General features: G+C 41.4%; 1 protein-coding gene across 1 annotated transcript in view; it reads right to left on the bottom strand.

The window, feature by feature from the left end:
• Positions 1–25,101, bottom strand: part of rbfox3a (RNA binding fox-1 homolog 3a) — a 1,755,711-nt gene that overhangs the window by 1,399,312 nt on the left and 331,298 nt on the right. Inside the window, exon 3 of the mRNA XM_034190050.1 lies at positions 578–653. The gene's annotated coding sequence lies outside the window, so the exon portion shown is untranslated. The remainder of the gene's footprint in view (positions 1–577; positions 654–25,101) is intronic.

The following is a 25,101-nucleotide window of genomic DNA, read 5'->3' as shown; positions in this document are numbered from 1 at the left end:
ATGCATTGATGCATTTTGAATTGAAAAATAGATGTGATTTATTCCCAGAAACAGTAACCAGAATGAGTGACAGGCTGGTTGGTTTATTTTGCTCTGAGACCATGAACCTGACATTGTCTGTATTTGTGCTCCTGTGGATTTCCACGTGCACTTATTTCACGTGTGTGTTCGAGGCAGTCTTTAACTCCGCCGCTGCAAAGAGCGTCTCTCCTTTCATCTGTGTGGGACACCTTCATTTGTATGTTTTAACTGTGTTTTGCCCACTTTGTCCTGATGCTGTTGCTGAGCTCGTTGCTGAGTATGCAGTCAGGGTGGCTGTGAACAGGTCCTCCAACACCACCAGACACCTAATTAACAAAGTGTAACTCTGCTAATAATGATTAATGAGGTTAAGGCAGTAAAAGCAGCTGCAATTTTTGACAACTTACATGGAGTTCAGTCATTAATTTTTGCTTATAAGAACAGACCAATTTCACTGACGAGAACGTGGAACAAGCAAGACCTAACTACACCCCAACGCACACACACCCTCCAAAAATGGCACTCATATTTTTGGGTCAAAACACTTAAGTCTTACCTGTCTGAAAGGTCAAAGGTCAGATGTTGCAGTCAACACTTTAGCTTGGAGTAAGTGCTTCAGCAGTGAAGACAATCTGAAAAAAGGAGTAAAGATCAAAGATGGTCATCAACAGGTTTACCACAAACCTTTAGTGCTCTTTCAACTATTCTTACATATACAGCCTTTAATTTTTCAAAAACTATCTCACAGCTGTGACTTGCTCTCCTTTCAGTGGACTCCTGCATGTCCTGGAATTAACAAGAGGAACGTTGTCGCAATCTCTCTGTGTGGCTTCTGTATGTGAGGAACCAGCACAGTAACATTGAATACAAGATGCAAGCATGAGTGAGTGAGCAATCAAAGCGCAACAGGATCATGGTTGCCAAAGGTTAGACACCAAAGTCCACCAACAGTGAAGACCTTGCTCATTTCTAGAGCAGGACTTCAATGAAAGTTAAAGAAGAGGAAATGTGACACTGCCTTGACTAAATATTGCCTTTGTCTGTGTGCAGTTTTTATGCAGCAAAAATGGCTGAGTTGGTGAGTGAGTGAGCTTGTATCAACAATGCTTCAGTGTGATTCATACAACTCCAAATCACAACATGAGTTGCCCCAAGGTGCGTCACAAGAGTAAAGGTCCAACGCCACCCACTCCTTGAAGTGTTACGATATACAGTAGTGTTCAGAATAATAGTAGAGCTATGTGACTAAAAAGATTAGCCCAGGTTTTGAGTATACGAGGTCTGTTAGAAAAGTATCCGACCCTTTTATTTTTTTCAAAAACCATATGGATTTGAATCACGTGTGATTGCATCAGCCAAGCTTGAACCTTCGTGCGCATGCGTGAGTTTTTTCACGCCTGTCGGTTGCGTCATTCACCTGTGAGCAGGCTTTGTGTGAGCAGTGGTCCACCCTTCTCATCGGATTTTTATTGCGAATAAATGTCTGAACAATTTGGAGCTTTGCTGCATAAATTTTTTTCCAGAAACTGTGAGAGACCTCCAGGTGGACACCATTCGGAAAATTCAGATGGCTTTCAGGGACAATTTTATGGGGATTACACAGATTAAGGAGTGCTCCAGCCGGTTTAAAGACCGCCCACAGCTGCTGAGAGCACGCCGCGCTCCGAGCGCCGATCGACAGGCTGAATCAACCAGATCATTTCCAACATGAAGGCTTTGTTGATCCGGGACGTCGTCTGACTTACACAAAAATGGCAGGAGACATGGACATCAGTACTTTTTCGGCACATTCCACTGTTACAGGAGTTTTTTTCATGGAAAGAGAAGCGGAGGGATGCGCCACGGAGCCGTTCATGGCGCGGCACAAAACTACCTCCGTGTTGGTCTCACAGAACGGCTTTGAGATGGCTTTCAGATGGCTTTCAGTGGTTTTTCAGTCGAGTGACTATCCGAGAAATTGTGGATGAGCCTGGACATGCCAGAACATGTCCTGTGAGGCAACATGTCCTTTGCGCATTGCGGCGGTGCCGCATGGCGCAAAGCAACGCCATGATAAAAAAAACTCATGAAAAAAACTGGATAAAGCTGGATAAAGCTGCGTAACAATGAAAATTTAAGCAATGCTGTCTAATAATACTGCCTAAGGGAAACATGTATAAAGTGAATAAAATTGGTCCTAGCACAGAACCTTGTGGAACTCCATAATTAACCTTAGTCTGTGAAGAAGATTCCCCATTTACATGAACAAATTGTAATCTATTAGAAAAATATGATTCAAACCACTGCAGCGCAGTGCCTTTAATACCTATGGCATGCTCTAATCTCTGTAATAAAATTTTATGGTCAACAGTATCAAAAGCAGCACTGAGGTCTAACAGAACAAGCACAGAGATGAGTCCACTGTCTGAGGCCATAAGAAGATAATTTGTAACCTTCACTAATGCTGTTTCTGTACTATGATGGATTCTAAAACCTGACTGAAATTCTTCGAATAGACCATTCCTCTGCAGATGATCAGTTAGCTGTTTTACAGCTACCCTTTCAAGAATTTTTGAGAGAAAAGGAAGGTTGGAGATTGGCCTATAATTAGCTAAGATAGCTGGGTCAAGTGATGGCTTTTTAAGTAATGGTTTAATTACTGCCACCTTAAAAGCCTGTGGTACATAGCCAACTAATAAAGATAGATTGATCATATTTAAGATCGAAGCATTAATTAATGGTAGGGCTTCCTTGAGCAGCCTGGTAGGAATGGGGTCTAATAGACATGTTGATGGTTTGGAGGAAGTAACTAATGAAAATAACTCAGACAGAACAATCGGAGAGAAAGAGTTTAACCAAATACTGGCATCACTGAAAGCAGCCAAAGATAACGATATGTCTTTGGGATGGTTATGAGTAATTTTTTCTCTAATAGTTAGAATTTTATTAGCAAAGAAAGTCATGAAGTCATTACTAGTTAAAGTTAAAGGAATACTCGGCTCAATAGAGCTCTGACTCTGTCAGCCTGGCTACAGTGCTGAAAAGAAACGTGGGGTTGTTCTTATTTTCTTCAATTAGTGATGAGTAGTAAGATGTCCTAGCTTTACGGAGGGCTTTTTTTTATAGAGCAACAGACTCTTTTTCCAGGCTAAGTGAAGATCTTCTAAATTAGTGAGACACCATTTCCTCTCCAACTTACGGGTTATCTGCTTTAAGCTGCGAGTTTGTGAGTTATACCACGGAGTCAGGCACTTCTGATTTAAGGCTCTCTTCTTCAGAGGAGCTACAGCATCCAAACTTGTCTTCAATGAGGATGTAAAACTACTGACGAGATACTCTATCTCACTCACAGAGTTTAGGTAGCTACTCTGCACTGTGTTGGTATATGGCATTAGAGAACATAAAGAAGGAATCATATCCTTAAACCTAGTTACAGCGCTTTCTGAAAGACTTCTAGTGTAATGAAACTTATTCCCCACTGCTGGGTAGTCCATCAGAGTAAATGTAAATGTTATTAAGAAATGATCAGACAGAAGGGAGTTTTCAAGGAATACTGTTAAGTCTTCAATTTCCATACTATAAGTCAGAACAAGATCTAAGATATGATTAAAGTGGTGGGTGGACTCATTTACATTTTGAGCAAAGCCAATTGAGTCTAATAATAGATTAAATGCAGTGTTGAGGCTGTCATTCTCAGCATCTGTGTGGATGTTAAAATCGCCCACTATAATTATCTTATCTGAGCTAAGCACTAAGTCAGACAAAAGGTCTGAAAATTCACAGAGAAACTCACAGTAACGACCAGGTGGACGATAGATAATAACAAATAAAATTGTTTTTTGGGACTTCCAATTTGGATGGACAAGACTAAGAGTCAAGCTTTCAAATGAATTAAAGCTCTGTCTGGGTTTTGGATTAATTAATAAGCTGGAATAGAAGATTGCTGCTAATCCTCCGCCTCGGCCCGTGCTACGAGCGTTCTGGCAGTTAGTGTGACTCGGGGGTGTTGACTCATTTAAACTAACATATTCATCCTGCTGTAACCAGGTTTCTGTAAGGCAGAATAAATCAATATGTTGATCAATTATTATATCATTTACTAACAGGGACTTAGAAGAGAGAGACCTAATGTTTAATAGACCACATTTAACTGTTTTAGTCTGTGGTGCAGTTGAAGGTGCTATATTATTTTTTCTTTTTGAATTTTTATGCTTAAATAGATTTTTGCTGGTTATTGGTGGTCTGGGAGCAGGCACCGTCTCTACAGGGATGGGGTAATGAGGGGATGGCAGGGGGAGAGAAGCTGCAGAGAGGTATGTAAGACTACAACTCTGCTTCCTGGTCCCAACCCTGGATAGTCACAGTTTGGAGGATTTAAGAAAATTGGCCAGATTTCTAGAAATGAGAGCTGCTCCATCCAAAGTGGGATGGATGCCGTCTCTCCTAACAAGACCAGGTTTTCCCCAGAAGCTTTGCCAATTATCTATGAAGCCCACCTCATTTTTTGGACACCACTCAGACAGCCAGCAATTCAGGGAGAACATGCGGCTAAACATGTCACTCCCGGTCCGATTGGGGAGGGGCCCAGAGAAAACTACAGAGTCTGACATTGTTTTTGCAAAGTTACACACCGATTCAATGTTAATTTTAGTGACCTCCGATTGGCGTAACCGGGTGTCATTACTGCTGACGTGAATTACAATCTTACCAAATTTACGCTTAGCCTTAGCCAGCAGTTTCAAATTTCCTTCAATGTCGCCTGCTTTGGCCCCCGGAAGACAAATGACTATGGTTGCTGGTGTTGCTAACTTCACATTTCTCAAAACAGAGTCGCCAATAACCAGAGTTTGATCCTCGGCGGGTGTGTTGCCGAGTGGGGAAAAACGGTTAGAAATGTGAACGGGTTGGCGGTGTACACGGGGCTTCTGTTTAGGGCTATGCTTCCTCCTCACAGTCACCCAGTCGGCCTGCTTTCCCGGCTGCTCAGGATATGCTGGGAGGGAACTAACGGCGGCTAGGCTACCTTGGTCCGCACCGACTACAGGGGCCTGGCTAGCTGTAGAATTTTCCAAGGTGCGTAGCCGAGTCTCGCCCAGCCTGGCCTCCAAAGCTACGAATAAGCTACACTTATTACAAGTACCATTACTGCTAAAGGAGGCCGAGGAATAACTAAACATTTCACACCCAGAGCAGAAAAGTGCAGGAGAGACAGGAGAAGCCGCCATGCTAAATCGGCTAAGAGCTAGTAGCTGTGCTAAGCTAGCGGATTCCTAAAAACACACAAAGTGAATAATGTGTAAATAATTTAGAGGTGATTCAGCAGACGGAGTGCTTTAGTTAAGGCACGTGAAGATTACACTGTGAAACAAATCGTTATCTAGATCAATCTAACTGCGCAGATTAAACAGCTAACAGATACAGCAAAACACCGCTGTGCTCCAGAACAGGAAGTGATACAATACCGCAGTGAGGCTTGCCTCTACTGGTATATGTAGATAACATATATCTAAAGATATATGTTATATCTTAACTTTGCACAAATTACAGAATTCACATTAATGGAGTTATTCTATCAGTATTAATTTTATTTATACACCAAACCATAACTCAGCACAGCTTTATTTTCCAAGACCTCCGCCTGACGGCAGCGGTGCAACTGAGTAGAGAGTTGAGCTTCGTGGCTCCTCTGGGCTTTTTATTGTGCTGGAAGTCATGTAATAAAGAGGGGCTTCCATCAGGGGGCAGGATGCTCAAAGGCAGAAGTGCTGACTCATTGTTGGGTCTGTTGTCACCTTTGATGCTTTCAGGAGCGATCATGGTATTAAAACTCAAAATCATGTGTTAGTAGTTGCAAGTGTACCGGAGACAATACTGGAATTTATCGGTTTTCGATTATCTGTAACTTCTGATACATTTTTGGGTAGTTTATCGGTTTAGCTGTATAAAAGATAACTTTTCAGTTATCTGATTATCTGTTATTGAAGATAATTTTTTGCTTATCTGTGCCCACCACTGATCAGGTCAAGAATTTCACTCATATGTGACATAATTGGCAGAAACACCATCTTTCATATAGAACTGGTCCATAATGACTGGATTGAGGTCACTCATCAGACCTCTTCTCCCAACAGCTGCACCTCCAGTCAACAGTCTGTGAAGCTCCTGAAGTTCGTGGACAATACAACCCTCATCATCTTCCCCTTTTCTCTTTGGTTCATCCAAAGAAAATTATCTTTTTAATTTAGCTTTTAATTGCCTAGTAAATGTGTTATTCTAACTTTAATCAGTTAAATTTTAGTTTTGATAACCTCAGAACCTCTAAGTGCCATGCAAAAAGTGTTAGATGTTTGTGTGTGTCACCTGGAATTTGGCTGACAGCTGCCACAAGAGGGATTGAATGGGCTGTCATAGGGTACACTCTGTCTTTTAGTCGCTGGTGTGCACAAATAGTTGTAGCAACAGGTGTACGAGGTGTTGGAGGCAGCTCCGATTTTGCACGTATTGCATACGATTCCTGCTTCATGCACAATTCGACCGCATTCGTATTATGTGTGAAGGAACCCTTAAGAAATCTAATCTTGACCCTTGTATATTGAAAAAATATCGGTCAATATCAAATCTATCATTTTGTTCTAAAATTCTGGAAAAAGTGGTGTTGCGGCAGCTCTTTGAGCCACTGCAGTCTGCTTTTAGCAAATATCATTCCACAGAGATGGCTCTCACTAAAGTGGTGAATGATCTGCTTGCAATGGATTTGGACGCCACTACGGTTCTGGTGCTGTTAGATCTCAGTGCTGCGTTTGATACCATGGATCATCATATTCTACTTGATAGGCTGGAGAATCATTTTTGGATTACTGTGAGTGTCCTTGCATGGTTGATGTCATACCTGACCAGTCGTTCTCTGTTTTGTACAATAACACTACCTCCAGCCTTGCTGACATGAAATATGGGGTTCCTCAGGGGTCCTTCTTAGGCTCTCTGCTTTTCTCCCTTTATGTAGCACCCCTTTGGCACATATTGTGGCATTTTGGTATTACCTTTCACTGCTATGCTGATGACACTCAGTAGAACATGCCTATAACTGCTGGTCATCTCATACACATAAAATCCTTAGAGCAGTGGTGTCCAAAGTATTCCAGAAAGGGCAGAGAGAGTGGAGGTTTTCTTTGCAGACTTCAGCTGGTGACTTCACTGATTAACAACACTGAGCAGGTGGGATGAGTTCATCAGTGAGGAGTTCACCAGTTCAGGTGGGATGAGCAGGTGGTTTAAGTTAATCAGTGAGTCAAGTGCTGCTGCATGACGCTTCACTTGTATTAGTAAGGGAACAGGTCTCAGCCTCAACTTTATCTAAATTCTGGGTCTTTTGGTGAAGCTTAAGTCTAGCGGTCAGCGATCACTTGAGTATTTTCTCTGTTTTCCTGTTGATTTACTGCTGGTGAATTAGGTGGAGTTTTGCAAGCTGACTGACTGTGCTCTTTTTTCCTCTGTCCAAGGTGCAGAGGGCATTGCACCGGATTGCCATCTGCAGTTAATGGGATGCCTGACTGCAAGATGCCATGCCTGAAGCTGATGCAGCAGATGTTACTTTGATTTCCTTTCTCTGTTTCTTCAGCTTTGTAAAACTTTGTAAAAAGCTTGTAACTGTTAGAACGGCCTAAGCAGTGGGTCACCTCTCTGAGTCTGGTCTGCTTGAAGTTTAATTTTCAGTATCATCAAAGAGAGTTTTTCCTTACCACTGTCACCTGTGTGCTTGCTCTAGGGGTTGGTAAGGTTAGACTGTAACTGGGTGAATTGATGTGACTTGTTGCTATATAAAATTAAATAAATTGTAATTAAAAATTAAAGATTTGTTCGTGTGGATGTTCAAGCTTTAATTCAAAGGGTTAACAAAAATCACATAAAGTCCTTTTAGACAAGTCTTGGAGATGGACACATGATTCTTCCTCATTCAGCTAAATCCAAGACCGTGATCAACATCCTGAGCTAACACATCCTGCAGAGTCTCACTGACAACTAGTAGCTGGAGTCAATGTGTGGACACAAAAATCTGCACACACAAATTAACTGCAACACCCTCTGTCCTCAGCAGGAGGCAAGTTTTAAATAAGAATTAATAAGAAAACCCTGCAGCACTTGTGTCACTGCTAATGATGGAAAAACTGAGTTTGGAGTAGGCTGTTCTCACATTCATAAAGAAAAGTGAAAATATTCCACATGTCTCTGTCCTGTGAGAATAAGACTGTGGGGTGGAAGGTGAGCTCATAATCTATTACAGATAGTTGAGCTTGGCATCAAAGCTGGCACGTGCTCGTTAAGAAAACTGGAGCAGGCACTGGCAGCAGCACAAAAAACAACCAAACGTCACAGGCACCTGCCCAGCTGCAATCGCACCACGAAGGTCATCTGTGAGAGCTGGTCGGTACGAGCATTTCAGTCAGCTGCTCGCCTCCCACCTGCTGCTTTATTGTCAGAGATTTGTAGCGCGGCTGGGACAGCAGAGCGCTAAATGAGAGGCATTTAAAAAAAAGATATTTGCAGACACATGTAGCATTAGCTCATATAAATTATCAGTAATGAGGCGTCAGGGGTGGCATCTGTGCACCGTAGAGGTCAGCAGTAACGCCCTGCTCCACCATCACGGAAAAAAAACACCCACAACTCAATTTACAGACCTTAACATGAGCGGGTATATACAAAGAGACAAGCTGAGGTCTGCAGGGGCGTCGTACTCCTCACAGAGGTCACACGCGTAACAACGATACACAAACGGTGCTGACAAGGGAAAAATACGAGGAATTCTGGAGCACTGTAAAATGAATGAAGAAGCAGATACAAGGGTCATTTCGTGGAGCAGCGCCATTAGCGCCACTGCCCTTGTCTGAAGTGGAGCTCAGAACAGTCAGTCACACATACAGACTCGCGCGCGCGTGTGCACACACACACACACACACAAAACAATTTCTCCCCTTTTCACCCTGAGAGAGACAGAGGACGACATTTTAACTGCGCCGGCGAGGCGATGGTTTCCCTTCACCTTGACGAGCGCATAATGAACATTTTTCATTTGAAGCTTCACTTCCAGAGCCAGTCAACTGTTTCCTCTTTGAACCTTTCTTGTTTCGTTGCCTCATGTTTCCTTCTATGGTTTGCTATGGTCACACACTGAGGACGACCTGGTCAAAACGCGTCTGTGCTCCTGATCCTGTTGCCTTGCTGTGAGACATTAAAACTTTTATTAAGAAGGACACTTGAGTGTTGCTGGCTTTATTTCTTTATTGTCCTCCTATGGTTTTGCCATAATGATCTTTATAAGAAAATGTGTGACTTATGAAGAAAAAGATATATTTCTGTTTAGTTTTTCCAAAGACTGTATTTCCTTAAAGGACCCGTATAACTCAGCCCCGGGTGCAGCATCCAACACAAACAGTATGTAAATCAATTCAACTCCATGAGGTGAAGGCATGTAATTCATGTCATTAATTTCAGATTGTTCTGCATTCCACCTCAGAAGAAAACAGGACATTTAATAAACACAGATTAGTAGACTGGTTCACACTCACATCAAGGCCCAGCTGGAAACCACAGAAAGGGCGACGGACACCCAGATGGACGCAGATCGATCAATGGCTACAGCTAGCTAAAATTAAAAGCCAAGATATATTTCATGTGAAAGGAGACTTTTTTTCTGTTTCAAAAAGTATTGGAGTACTAAATAAGGTAAGGCATGTTCTTGATTGCAAAGCACTTCATACACTGTGTTGTTCATTGGTTGCTCCCTACCTGAGTTACTGTGCTGAAGTTTGGGTTAATAAGTATAAAAGTACACTGCAATTATTATTTATTCTTTAAAAAAGAGCATTAAGAACAATTCACCATGTAGGTTATTTGGATCACACCAATTCAATGTTTATTAAATCTAAAATATTAAAACTTCACAATATGATTATGTACGTTTAAAACTGTGCAATTAATGTATAAAGTGAAAAATAAGCAACTGCCTCTCAGAATTCACTTTTTTTTTTTTTGAGGAGAGAGAGGGAAATATAATTTAAGGGGCTTGTATCATTTTAAAATTGTTAGCGCTTGGACGACCAGGAAAGGTTTTTGTGTTTCTTCTTGATAAGCTTTGCTTCTACCGACACCCTTTAGGTTGCTTGGGTTGACTGGGTGAGAAATCAGTCTTGTTTTGTTTTACTTTTTGTTTTATTTTATTGCAAAGTGCCGAAAAAACTTAAACTTAAATAAAGAGACAAAGGGTCCAAATGGGTTAACTGAGTGTGTACAGATGTCTGACATAATGAATCAAGATGTTTTAGGTGCCGTTGTAATTTCAGTAAAAAAAACAAACAAACAAACAAACAAAAAAAAAACCTGTACAATAATATATTTTCCATTCTTTTCTTAACCTCACTGTTTTGGGCTGGTGGTGGTGTGCATCTCCCTCACACTCAGGTCCTCTGTTATTTTCATGACGCTGCACATAAAATTGGCTAGTCAATGGACAGAACTCTTCTGGACAGAGACTTCAGATGTTACACTTGGAACCTGCTGCAGATATTTTTCCACTGTGGAAAATTACTTCTAGTTTTTCATTCAGCCCTTGGTACTTCTTATTGTCATCTTCCTTATTTCTGATGTTGGGATTATTTGAAATTTCCATATCTACTACACCTGCCCTTTTCTGCTCCTTGTCAACCACCACTATATCTGTTTGGTTGGCTTGCACTTTTTGGCTGCCTGGAATTTTAAGTTGCACACCACCTGGTCTCTGTTGTTCTCATCCATGTCTGGTGGTGTGCCCCACTTGGACTTTGGTATTTCCAGTCCAAATATCACATAGATGTCCTTGTACACTATTGCAGCTCCTTGGTTGTGCCTCGCAGTGTAAGCTGTCCCATGTTGCATTTTGTACTCTACCACTTGCTGCTTTGTCTCAGGGATATTTTGTTACACAGTCTGCACCTCAGACTGCTATGACAGACCCCTGCCTACATGGACCTGGTGGCAGACCCTGTTTTTGTGCTGCCATGATCACAGTTTCTATTGTCCTCCAGAAGAGCCACTGCAAGCCATTGGTAGGAAATGTTGTTATCAGACACCCCTCTATCATTTGGTCGTACATCACATGGAAATGTCTAGCCCTCCATCAGTCTCTGTCTTCTGCTGTCAGAAAGTCACATAGTGATTTGTCCATAAGTCTCCTGATGTATTCTGGAATATTTCTTCTTTCACTCTGGGTGGAGGCTTTGAGACTTTTGAGTCTATAGCCCCTCTCTCTCATCTGATTGTATTCTCAGGGTGCTATACTTTGGGTGGAACACAGCAGGCATTGTAAGGTACCTTCTGGGCAGTGCATTGGACCAGCTGACCATCTGATGACCAGCAGGGTAAATGTTGATTGCTTGAATCTTGTTTCTACCACTGAGCTGGGGCCTTAGCAGAGTGAAGGTGGAGTTCCCCAAGACATGAGAGATGCCAAGATCATCAAGTTGTCCAAGAACAAAAGTGACAGAAGCGACTGTAATACCTACAGAAACATCTCCCTCCTGAGTATAGTGGGCAAACTGTATGCCAGAATCTTCTTGGTGCATCTCCAACAGCTAGTGGAACACGTCTACCCTGAGTCCCAGTGTGTCTTTTGAGCAAAGCATTCCACAGTGGACATGACCTTCTCCCAACAACAACTACAGCAGAAGTGCAGGGAACAGCAGAAGCCCCTCTACATTTCAATCACACTTTATCAAGGCCTTGTATCTGCTTAGCCAAGATAGTCTCTTCCATATCCTCCTGAAATTTGGATGCCCCCTGAAGCACCACAGCATGATCAGATCTTTTCACAATAGTATGAAGCCAACAATCCAAAATGAGGGCAGCATGTCCGAACTATTTTGACATCACAAGCAGTGTGAAGCAAGGCTGCATCCTTGCTCCAACACTCTTCAGCATCCTCTTCTCCCTTCTTCTGAAACACACTTTTGGGAACTTGACTGAACGGTTGTATGTGTACACAAGGTCAGATGGTAGACTCTACAATGTCACAAGACAGAGCAAAATCCAAGGTGCATAAGACATGCTCTTTGCTGATGACGCAGCAGTCGTCTTTCACACTGAACAAGAGCTACTGTGCCTGATGGACACATTCTCCCAGGCCTGGAAAGACTTGAGTCTAACCATCAGGCTGAAGAAGACTAAACTGCTGGGCAAAGATGTGGACTCACCATCATCATCATCAAAAACTATGCACTTGAAGGAGTACACCAGTTCACCTACCTTGTTTCCACCATCAGCAATGACATGTCCTGAGATGCCGAAAACACAGACGCTTCAGAAAGGTAGCAACAACCATAGGATGACTGACCACTCACATCTGGGAGAATGCAAAGCTGATCATTCCAACCAAGATGGCAGTGTTAGTGTATAATTCCTGCATAGTCAGCACCCTCCTGTATGGGATTAAATCCTGGACAACCTATGCCAAGCAAGAGCAGAAGCTATACAGGTTCCACATGTGATGTCTTTGCCACATCCTTGGCATCAACTGGAACAACAAAGTGCCTAACGCTCAGGTTATTGCCCATGCTGGCCTACCCACCATGCACACACTGGTCAGACAATACTGACTGTGGTGGCTTGACCATGTGCGCCATGTGAAGTTTGGTTGGATCCCGAAGTACATCTTCAATGGAGAGGTCACATCAGGCAAAAGACCTCAAGGTCACCCTCATCTGAGATATAAAGATGTCTGTAAGCACGACATGAAAGCTCTGGACATCAATACAGAGATCTGGGAGGACACTGCAGCAAACCACAGCAGCTGGTGATGCTTGCTCAAGAAACAAAGAAATATTTGAAGAAAGGTGATAGAAGAAGGTGATGAAGAAAGGAAGATATTGAACCTGGCAAAAGACAGAAGAGGCAGTCAGAAGGAATGCACACATGGACACTCCCCGTGACAATCTACATCTGCAGTAAATGCAGCAGAGACTGCCACTGCTGCTTTGGTCTCACCAGCTACCGACAATGCTGTTTTAGATGCATCACCACAAACTCTTCAAGCACAGTATCCATGGTCAACAAATGACCAAAGGAGGCCTACTATATACGTGGGCTGTCAATAAAGTAACGGTCCTTTTTATTTTTTTCAAAAACTATATGGATTTCATTCATATGTTTTTACGTCAGACATGCTTGAACCCTCGTGCGCATGCGTGAGTTTTTCCACGCCTGTCGGTGACGTCATTCGCCTGTGAGCACTCCTTGTGGGAGGAGTCGTCCAGCCCCTCGTCGGAATTCCTTTGTCTGAGAAGTTGCTGAGAGACTGGCGCTTTGTTTGATCAACATTTTTTCTAAACCTGTGAGACACATCGAAGTGGACACGGTTCGAAAAATTAAGCTGGTTTTCAGTGAAAATTTTAACGGCTGATGAGAGATTTTGAGGTGATTCTGTCGCTTTAAGGACTTCCCACAGTGCGAGACGTCGCTCAGCGCTCTCAGCCGCCGTCGTCAGCCTGTTCAAGCTGAAAACCTCCACATTTCAGGTTCTATTGATCCAGGACGTCGTGAGAGAACAGAGAAGTTTCAGAAGAAGTCGGTTTCAGCATTTTATCCGGATATTCCACTGTTAAAGGAGATTTTTTTAATGAAAGACGTGCGGACGGGTCCGCGCGTCGGGACGCAGCCGCCGCGACGCTCACCCACAGGAAAAACACCTCTGTTGAAAGCCTTAAGGACAAGTTGGAACATGTCCTGCCTGTTAAACAATTTCTCATATACTCACTCCACTGAAAGCCATCAAAAGCCGCCTGGATTTTACAAATGGTTATCAACACGGAGGTGTTTTTCCTGTGCCGCTGCACCGCGTCGGCTGCGTCCCGACGCGCGGACCCGTCCGCACGTCTTTCATTAAAAAAATCTCCTTTAACAGTGGAATATCCGGATAAAATGCTGAAACCGACTTCTTCTGAAACTTCTCTGTTCTCTCACGACGTCCTGGATCAATAGAGCCTGAAATGTGGAGGTTTTCAGCTTGAACAGGCTGATGACGGCGGCTGAGAGAGCTGCGCGACGTCTCGCACCGTGGGAAGTCCTTAAAGCGACAGAATCACCTCAAAATCTCTCATCAGCCGTTAAAATTTTCACTGAAAACCAGCTTAATTTTTCGAACCGTGTCCACTTTGATGTGTCTCACAGGTTTAGAAAAAATTTTGATCAAACAACGCGCCAGTCTCTCAGCAACTTCTCAGACAAAGGAATTCCGACGAGGGGCTGGACGACTCCTCCCACAAGGAGTGCTCACAGGCGAATGACGTCACCGACAGGCGTGGAAAAACTCACGCATGCGCACGAGGGTTCAAGCATGTCTGACGTAAAAACATATGAATGAAATCCATATAGTTTTTGAAAAAAATAAAAAGGACCGTTACTTTATTGACAGCCCACGTATATATATATATATATGCACACACGAGGGTAGGCTGAAAAGTTCTAAGGCTCCCCATGAAGGAGTAATGCATTAACTGCATTGAGCCTTAGAACCTTTCAGCCTACCCTTGTGTATATATATATATATATATATATATATATATATATATGGTCATGAGACTTAGATGTTACTACTGGAATGGTTGTGTGTCACATGAGTGGTTACTTAGGAAGAATCAGATGGGAAATACACTCACTTTTTGTTTGTTAACACAAATACCTAATCAGCCAATTACATGGCAGCTACTCAATGCATTTATTCATGTTGACGTTGTTGTTGAAGATGACTTGCTGAAGTTCAAACCAAGCATCAGAATGAAGAAAAGGGATTTAGGCTACTTTGAACATGGCATGGTTGTTGGTGCCAGATGAGTATTTCAGAAAGTGCTGATGTACTGGGATTTTAACATACAACCATCTCGAGGGTTTACAGAGAATGATCTGAAAAAGAGAAGATATCCAATGAGCAGCAGATGTGTAGATGAAAATGCCTTGTTTATGTGAGGTCAGAGGAGAAGGGACAGACTAGTGGAATGGGTGACTGTGAGATGCCATCATGTCAATATGGAACAATATCTCTGAGGACTGTTGCCATGAATAATTGATACAGTTCTGAAGGCAAAATGGGGTCCAACCCAGTACAAGTAAGTTGTACCTAAGATCATGTCCAGCGAGTGTATATCACTTGCATTCTGAAGAAGCATCAGTTATGATATCTTTGACATGTGGCATGTTTGTGCACAATCAAACATATAGATGCCTCCATGTTGAGAACCTCTCTGGCTGAAAAAGGCCAAGGGACTGGCCATGCTTTACTTGGTTGCAACAGATTGCTGGCTACTTTTGTGAGTTAGGGATAGATTGGCTCTCTGCCTGGATGATTACTATCCAGGAGCCAAGGTGAACAGGTGGTGTGGTGAATGAGGGGACGTGCAACACAAGTGCATTCTCCCAGATTTTTTTTATAACAAATGAATGATAATAAAGAACAACTCAGTTTTAAGGGAAGAAGGTTGATGCACCAAATATATCATTTAGTTACAAGTTATATAATATAAGCTTTTCGTTCTTTCTGCATTATCATTTCTTTGTGAAGTTTATATATATATATATATATATATATATATATATATATATATATACACACACACACACACACACACTAGTGTGATATCTGTGGGGATCCACAGACTCACGATTGGGTCATGTTTAAAAAAATAGGTAGCTGATTTTTTTCAGGGTGGTAATAAAGTTATAAATTGTGTAAAGTTTTGATGTATAATGAGTTGGAATGGTGTGTGAGTCCAGAATGTTTTTAGAAGCTTAGACCTCAACATTTTTTGAAGAAGGATTGAACCTTTTTTATTTTCTGTTAATGACATAATTTTTATAATGTTAATTTACTGTCATAATGTATTTATAAATTGTTTAGGTTCTTGTTATCATATACACACAATTATTATTATGGTCAACATTTTTTTTCTTGCATGGACTTTGAGAACTGATTTTGGGTCATTTTGGGGTGCTAAACTGAATCTGAGCTCAGATTTCCTCAATCACATCACATTTTTATCGGAATCAGCATGTTCTGTATTGATGGATTACACAAACATTCCTCATTCACTCATGAGTTTGATGCCTGTCATCATGCAAAAGCATAGTTTTTAAACCAGGTTCACAAAATGTGAACGAGACGATTTACCCATTCTAACCCAAATTGACCCAGACTGACTCAAAATGTGAGTGAATAAAGTACTTTTATTTATGTTTTGGTGACTGATACACTCCGTTCTCAAACAGTGTATGAACAGCAAACGACACTCACCTTTCCAAATGCGCAGTGGGATGCACTGCTGCCTTGTCAGGGTTCGTAACATCAGATCACAAAGTTCAGAGAGTCATTGTGTGTCCAAAAAAAAAAAAAAAAAAAAAAAGAATTGCTAGGATTCATAAGCATACTGAAACATCCCTTGTTTGTTTTTTTAAGCATTCTGAAGCTCTATACATATATAGCTCTATATATCTTCTTTATATATATATATATATATATATATATATATATATATATATATATATAAAAGAAGATCATACAACTTGCGCTGCGAAACACCTCATCAGCCGCCAACCAGGGATATATATATTCCCAGTATTTCATGCATACTTTTAGAATGTTCCAGGTCTTCCCATTTGCAGCTGTTCCTAAAAATGTAATACATTCTGTTACTGCTTAGACTGAATCTTCTGCTACCTTTTTTTGTGATAACCAAGTTCATTCATTTTAAGTCATCAATAAACAGACACAGGTGAGCGCAGTGGAAGAAAATATTTGAATATTTCATGTTCGCAGAACTTCAGAGGGGACACACACACACACACACACACACACACACACACACACACACACACACACACAGTAAACCAAATGATTAATGAAGCTGTGTCTGAGTAGTGTCCTCAGTCAGTGCACTCAGACTGTAGAAGCTGATGAGGAACAGAGACTCTTTCCTGGAATGATGAGAAGATGAAGGCAGCGTTAAACTAACAGCCATTGTGGGCAACTCCTCCCCTCCTCTTCATCAGAATCATTATATGGACCTTGGCACTGAAGGGCTGTTCAGTCAGCAGCACTGCATTATGGACTGACCTCACACACCTCCACTTCTACTCATATGTGCATTTTACAGCACTGCATAAAACTATACGGCTGCAATATTGCACTAAATGGCCTCTCATATAATGTACATATGTCAGCTAATGAACTGTAGTCCTGATGCTGACTGTGTCTGTGCACCAAGTCAATAATGTACACAATGTCCCTGGAATTTGCAATGTTAACAGTCTACTTTTATTGTCCACCATATATTGGAAAACTCCATATACATGGAGTCTTGTTTTTTTTTTTTTTTTTTTTCATATTTGTGCTTCCCCTCTGATGTAATGATCATCTTATCTTTACTATATGCTAGTCTGTCTGATGTCAGGCAACATGAAAAAATAGCTGAAGACGTGATTATGACATACATTACTCATTAAAAAAATAATTAGCAGGTGCTTGAATTATGTGTGTAGGAGGAGAACATAGAATGAACAAAGCTTTTTAATCCATACTTTTTGCAAACTATTCCCCCATAGAAGTGTGCGTGCCTTTTAATTATGTACAAGAGTTGTGGCATTTCTTCTCTCATGCTCCACCACCATCATAAGAATAAACTCAGCTAATGGCCATCCAACAGAGTCCTCATGCTGTGTTCAAGGCAAATTAGTTATTTTTGCAGGTGGCATTTAGAAAATACAGTGTGATTGCAAAATTTACAGCAGTAATCTGTTATATTGCTGCGCATTACAGAAAAAAAATAAATAAATAAATATATATATATATATATGTGTGTGTGTGTGTGTGTGTGTGTGTGTATGTAACGGGATTACACCCAACACTGGTTATCAGTACTAATTCAAATATAGACACAACTTTGAGTGCATTCTCAGGCTCGAGGCTGACATTCTGTTGTGTGGGTCAAAAAGAAGCCTGGTAGCTGCAGGGCTTCATTCTAGTCATGCTCATATAAACAGTCTGCTGGCTGAACGTAGTCACTCTAAAGAGTTTAAAATCAAAACTTCTTCTTTTTTCCCCTAGAAATGACTATTAATTAAAAACAGCCTCATTGTTTTTTTTTGTTTTAACTGCATCACAGTACTGAATTCATGGTCAATTGAGGAATTGTGTTTTTCTATTTTTTTACAATTTGTCTTTTATATGACATTTTAAATGTTTTTTTTTAAAGCCTTATACTTTTCAACATTTGAATGAGGTGAGACAGGCACTAGATGGAGATAAAATTACTTTGGACAACTGGAAAATGACTGCAGGTGTGGTGACTGACAGTTTGGAAGTTCCTGGGAGCAGAGGTGGGTCATTCCAGCTTCAGTACATAAAAGTTACCCCACATGTTTGTTCTATCCCCCTTTAAACCAACTGATTCCAGTTGGTTCAACTCTTCAAACAGCTAGATGAGCTTTCAGTGAACACACCTGTTTATAATGCACACCTGTTTATAGTGCACAGGTACGAGCAATACATCGCCGGAGGTTTACTCACTGCAGGCACAATTAATCACCTCTGATTGAGTGTGACACCAAGACAGAGGATGAGAGACCAGGAGACTTGGTGGTGCAATGAAGATGTTCAGTCGGACCCGGCGCCACGAGGGGGCGTTTGGGGGCGACGCCCCCTCACTTCATCAACCTCGCCCCCTCGGATGTAACACTTCCCAATGTGTCGTAACTCCAGGCCGGTGCGTTTCCAACACGTCGTGACGTCAGACACGTCACTTCGGAAGCGGCAAGGGGGCAGAGATTGCGGCCATGTCACACTCTGGCTGTTTCTACAACCTGAAAAAAGTTCAGCGATCACCATCTTGAATTTGGGTCGCCTGAACTACAAAACACTTTTAATAAACAGCAGTAGAACGATTCTCCCATCACCCTGCTGGGAGAAGCTTTTTTTCAGCTACTTTTCGGAGTGACGCCGAGCGAGGGAGGACTGACGACTTGGTGGGATATCGATCAAACCGTGACAGTGGGCCGACCTGCACGGACAAGCCGGCCTTCAGGCATCATCACTGGGCAGACCGAGGCAGGCAGCCGTGTGATGGAGCAGACCCACTCAGTCCAAAATCTACCACTTTTTGGATATATGCAAAGTCCCAGTTTGCACAACAGAGGTTAGTTCTACAGCTTTATCGAGGTGAGGATAAAATAAAAGTAAAACGTGACGTTTCTGCACTGCTGTGAAGGTTTATTGATCGGCTAACGTTAGCTTAGCCTTTTAGCACAGTCGATCTGAGTGAACGCTTTAATTTGTAGATGGTTCAGTCTTTTTTATTATTACCAAATAAAGTTACAGCTTTTTTCAGACACCACAAAAGCTCAACTTTAAATAACTTATTTTGTCTGGCGTTTTTTTTCCATAGTTTTTTTTTTTTTGCCGTTTTCTTTCCCTTTTTTTATATATAAACTGTTTAGTGTTTCTTTATATTTAAAGAAATATTTTTATTTGTTCCATTCAGGAACATTTGCTGTGCAGACAACCAAACTTCCATTGATGAGCTGAACACCATGAAGTCCAGTCCAAAGAAAACATCTCTGCTTTTCAAAATAGGACAAAAGTGTCTTCAGCAACACCACCAGAGTTCCAAGCTGCAGAAGAGACCTTCATCTGGTCCTGAGAATCCAGCATAACATCACCTGCTTCTAAATAAAAGGCTCTTTGAACAGCAACTATTTTATTGTTTTTTAAAAAGCTGTTTCATTTTATATTTTAACAATAAATGAATGGATCATTAAAAAGGTCCACGAATCAAAGTCAAAAGACATTTGCACAGGTAGAAGCTCTCCACTTATTGTGCTCAAATTTATATTTTAGAAATGACCTGATAACATTAAAGGCAATTACATATTTTGACGAAATTACAAGTTGAAATGACTATAAAAAAAAAAAAAATCATGAGGTTTATGTCACAGAAATCCTACTTTACAATCACACTGCAGTCATTGTTAAATTATTTCCTGTTGCATTTATAATAAAGATTTGTATTTATTTAGTGTTTGTTTTTCTGGTTGAAATGAGATATAAATAATCTACCAGACTTAAAAATGTACAAGTTTCCGTGTTATTTTGTCTAAAAATAAATGTCCAAGGTTCCTTATGTTAAACAAGAAATGGTCTAATGTGAAATAACAGGTGGTTTTAATTTACAGATGAAAGGTTTCTAAAGAACCATTTATTGATTTATTTAGCTATTTTAATTACAAGTGTGTCTAAACTTTTTTTTTAACAGTAATCAGAAATTTTGAGGTAACAAACAACCAGAGGCGATTTTAGACTTCCAGTTTTAGGGGTGCTTAGCACATTTTTAAAATTTTTTAAATCTAGATGTCCAGAAATACAAATTCCCATGATTTCAGAGTGAAAACATTGCTTGTAAAAGCTGCATTAATTGTCAAAATGATAAAAAAAAAAAAAAAAAGCATATTAGCAATGGATAACTGCCCATACATAAAATTCCTGCATTCTGGTGCAGTTTATATAACAAATAATTTAATCTCCTAATGTGGTGAGGGCAAATAGTAATTGTAACTTTGGAGCAGGTGTGAAATATTCAGAGGCTGAGTACAGTATATTATATTATAGTTGTTTTTATATTAGTCTTATGAGCCTATAGTTATTGAAGATTTTTTATTTCATCTTAACAGATTATTATGTCATAGTACTTAGTACAAAACCCTCACCCAGGTATCACCTTTCAATTACATTTAGATAGTTTTAGGCATTACATAGATTGTGTTTTAGTTTTGGCTATTCATTTATTTATTCTACACACTGATTGATGTCTCGGTTGATCAGTGAGGTTTTGTGCCGTGTGCAGGAGGACCTGGTTTAGCACAGCTACAGCAGCACTCCACTATAAGGCTGGATGGAGAACACAGATGGTACACTGCACATAAATGGGTTCAGGATAAGAAATATATGAATATGAATTATTTATTGAATTAACAGCAAAGCATAGAAAGGACAGACAAGATCTAATGAAGTCCTTAAAAGTAAGAAAAATAAAAATGTGTGACTTAAAAGTCAGAATTCATACCAAAACACCAGTAACACAAGTAAGACACCTCCACAGTCTGATACACATATTCAGTTTACCCTTAGCTTCACTTTCCATCCTTTGTTATTCTCAATGTCCATATCGACTATCACATAAGGTCTATAGAGTGCACAAACCTCACCTGAAGCTTTTTTTTTGCTTTTGAAAAAAATGCTCTGATATCCATCTCTGCACTGCAGGTTTGGTTTGCCACTTACTGCCAACAAATAAAAATACAAAATGAGTTATATGATTTATGCCTTTTTAGCAGGAATTTAAATTATTCACTTATTATCATGCTGTGCATTAAACTCTGTGGTAAAGTTTACTGTCTTAATTCTTAAATGCTTAGTTAAGGACCTTAACTAAGCATTTAAGGTCAGATCTGTGTACATGGTATTTGATGTAGGAGAGTGATTTGTTAATGGGAGCTACACAGATTGAAGGGCAAGAACCATTTAGTAGCTGACAAGAGGATTTAGTTGAAAAAAAAAAAAGACAACACTGAATCAATCTTACATTTGATCACGCACAGCGCGCACTAATTTGTAGAGCAATATACTGTGTTTTGCGATAGGTAGCCAGGTGAGTAAAATAGGCACTTTTCAGAAAGTTGCACTTGCTCTTCACATTCCGAGACATAAACTGTGACTAAATACCTCACAAAAATCACTTGACAGCACGGCTGGGCGAGGTTACCACCAGTGCACACAGGACAGCGCCTCTGCTAAATGAGCGCCACCCGCAGCAGCACCACGTGACACAAACACGTCAGAGTAGAGAGAGAGATGAATGTAGACGCGCTTCATGGATTGAACCATTTGCCCAAGAAGGGGAGATGATCAAATTACTGTGTTCTTGTAATACATATTTTGGCATAATGCTTGAAATAGGTTGTCTAAAAAAAATAGTAGTATAGAAGCATATATATAAATACTTTTAGGGGTGCTTAAAATATATTTAGGGGTGCTTGAGCACCCCTAAAAACAGGATAACTCCGCCCCCGCAAACAAAAAAAAAAAAAAAAAACATTTCCAATGATTTTTCTCCAGAAAACTGCTCTATAAATGAGCAGTCCTGTGACACGTTAATGTTTTGATGCACCTCCGCTTGACAGACTTATCTGTCGAGTGGATGTGCCACGCACCTCATCTCGACAGAACACCGGCTCTGTGTGGTATGCAGGAGATCACTTGACCGAGGGTCTATACGTTCAAATAATAATTAAAAAATACTGTCATCACTCTTTACTCTTAGTCAGTCGCTTACAATGGTGTAGCCTAAATACACGAGCTTTCCAGGAGCACACCCAATTCATTACGCACGCTCAGAGGCACGTCCCCTCTGGTGCGCCCTTTTTTTGGGGGGGGGGGGGGGGGACGACCCCACCCTGTTGTGAAAGTGTAGGTACACGGACCCACAACAGGGGGCGCAATGAACGGACAATGGAGAAAAGTAAAGAACAAGTTTTACTGTTGTGAAAAGAGCACAACTAATACAACAATTAATAATTTGGAGGTGTAAGCCGAAATCTGCTGGTGTTGTGTGGGCAGGCTCGAAGGTAGGAGATGTCCGTCCTAGTCGAACCGGAACCACCCAGATCTCCTCTGCCACCGAAACCCAGAAGTACTGGACCCGCCAAGTCCCGAATTCCCAGGTGGCCACTGCCTTCGCTCGTCGGATCCGGTACTGCTGGCGGGAAAGAGCACAAACACACAGGTAGGGATGCGACCGCACCCAGTAGATGGAGAGGGGCGAAGCCGCCTCCACCTCTTGTTACACAGAAGCAGGAAAGGTGAGTACTTATCTGAGCAAGTTGCTTTCTGTAATCAGCTGTCCTGAAAAGGTTTAGCAAGGCTTATCAGAATCTTTAGTATACGTTTGCAGAGAAGGATTACCTTAAACTCAAGGCAATATCTCGGCACTGAGGTGGAGACGCCGTCCTACTGATATACCTCCGTGCTGAGTGGAACAGCTGTGTCCAGTGATGGGTGACAGCTGTCACCCAGGCTGCTCCCATAAGGTGGCAGCGCCCTCTGGTGCCTGGAGCCCGCACTCCAGGCAGGGCGCCCTCTGGTGGTGGTGGGCCAGCAGTACCTCCTCTTCAGCGGCCCACACAACACGCCCCCTGTGATAAACTCATCGCCCCCTTTATATTTTTTTTTCTGGCGCCGGGTCTGTGTTCAGGAAAGGATACTGAGAAGAGATCACTGAAAAATAATTTGGTGAGTCAGAGAGATGATGAAAGTAATATGGCCGTGACAATGGATGTGAAACAAGGTTAAGGAAAGGGCATATCGCAAACTGTACATGAAGATGAATGTTCAGAAACTAGAAAAGGACTTGTACTGATGGGACAGACAACAAAGGGACAGAGCTGGAAATGATGTGCAGCAGGTTAGAGTGATAAAGGATGCAGAAGGAAACGAGCTGCCAAGCGAAAAGAGTGTGTGGAGAAGGTGGAGGGAATATTTTGACAAACTGATCACTGAACAAAAATGAGAGAGAAGACTGGGCGACATGGAGAGTAAATGAAAAAGTGCAACAGATTAGTTAGGACAAAGTGAGGGCAGCAAGTATGGCAGTATGGAGAAGATGGAGAGTGGAGAAGACGCAAAGAGACAAACATTCCCACTGCTACTCTCACCGACAGTAGACCTGTTCAAAATGTCAAATGTTATAAAATCTTTTGGGCCACGTGTTGTTCTTGTTCCACTAATAAAATAAAAGATCTGTGCCAAATTTTATTGTAATCGAACATTGTTCAGGGGTCCCCCACAAAGCAACAATTTTCCCCAAACAAGCAGTGGTGATCACAGTTCCCCTAATCCACTAACTGCTAATTATCAAAGCTGACTTTTTTATTAGCAGATTAGCTTTTCAGATAACTTCAAAAACCATCAGCGGACCAATAAGCTTCCAATAAATTTAGTTCCGATAACTTTTAGAATGTTTATGTATATAGTTAGTAGGGTGATTCTTTAACTACGGGCACTATTGGCCTTGTAAATGTAATTTCCACCACACCATTGCCTTACAATATAAAGCGCCTTGGGGCAACTGTTTGTTGTGATTTGGCGCTATATACATGTGCTCTGATGTCACTGTTTATCTCCATAGAAACTACCCAAACAATCTTTCATACTCAACAAAAATATAAACGCAACACTTTTGGTTTTGCTCCCATTTTGTATGAGATGAACTCAAAGATCTAAAACTTTTTCCACATACACAATATCACCATTTCCCTCAAATATTGTTCACAAACCAGTCTAAATCTGTAATAGTGAGCAGTTGTCCTTTGCTGAGATAATCCATCCCACCTCACAGGTGTGCCATATCAAGATGCTGATTAGACACCATGATTAGTGCACAGGTCTGTCCACAATAAAAGGCCACTCTGACAGGTGCAGTTTTGTTTTATTGGGGGGGATACCAGTCAGTATCTGGTGTGACCACCATTTCCCTCATGCAGTGCAACACATCTCCTTCGCATAGAGTTGATCAGGTTGTCAATTGTGGCCTGTGGAATGTTGGTCCACTCCTCTTTAATGGCTGTGCGAAGTTGCTGGATATTGGCAGGAACTGGTACACGCTGTCGTATACGCCGGTCCAGAGCATCCCAAACATGCTCAATGGGTGACATGTCCGGTGAGTATGCCGGCCATGCAAGAACTGGGACATTTTCAGCTTCCAAGAATTGTGTACAGATCCTTGCAACATGGGGTCGTGCATTATCCTGCTGCAACATGAGGTGATGTTCTTGGATGTATGGCACAACAATGGGCCTCAGGATCTCATCACGGTATCTCTGTGCATTCAAAATGCCATCAATAAAATGCACCTGTGTTCTTCATCCATAACAGACGCCTGCCCATACCATAACCCCACCGCCACCATAGGCCACTCGATCCACAACATTGACATCAGAAAACCGCTCACCCACACGATGCCACACACGCTGTCTGCC

Source organism: Thalassophryne amazonica, chromosome 16 (genome assembly GCF_902500255.1).
Source record: "Thalassophryne amazonica chromosome 16, fThaAma1.1, whole genome shotgun sequence".
Classification (NCBI taxonomy): domain Eukaryota; kingdom Metazoa; phylum Chordata; class Actinopteri; order Batrachoidiformes; family Batrachoididae; genus Thalassophryne; species Thalassophryne amazonica.
The sequence above is the reverse complement of the archived record's forward strand: the minus strand, read 5'-3'. Positions and strand labels throughout refer to the sequence as shown.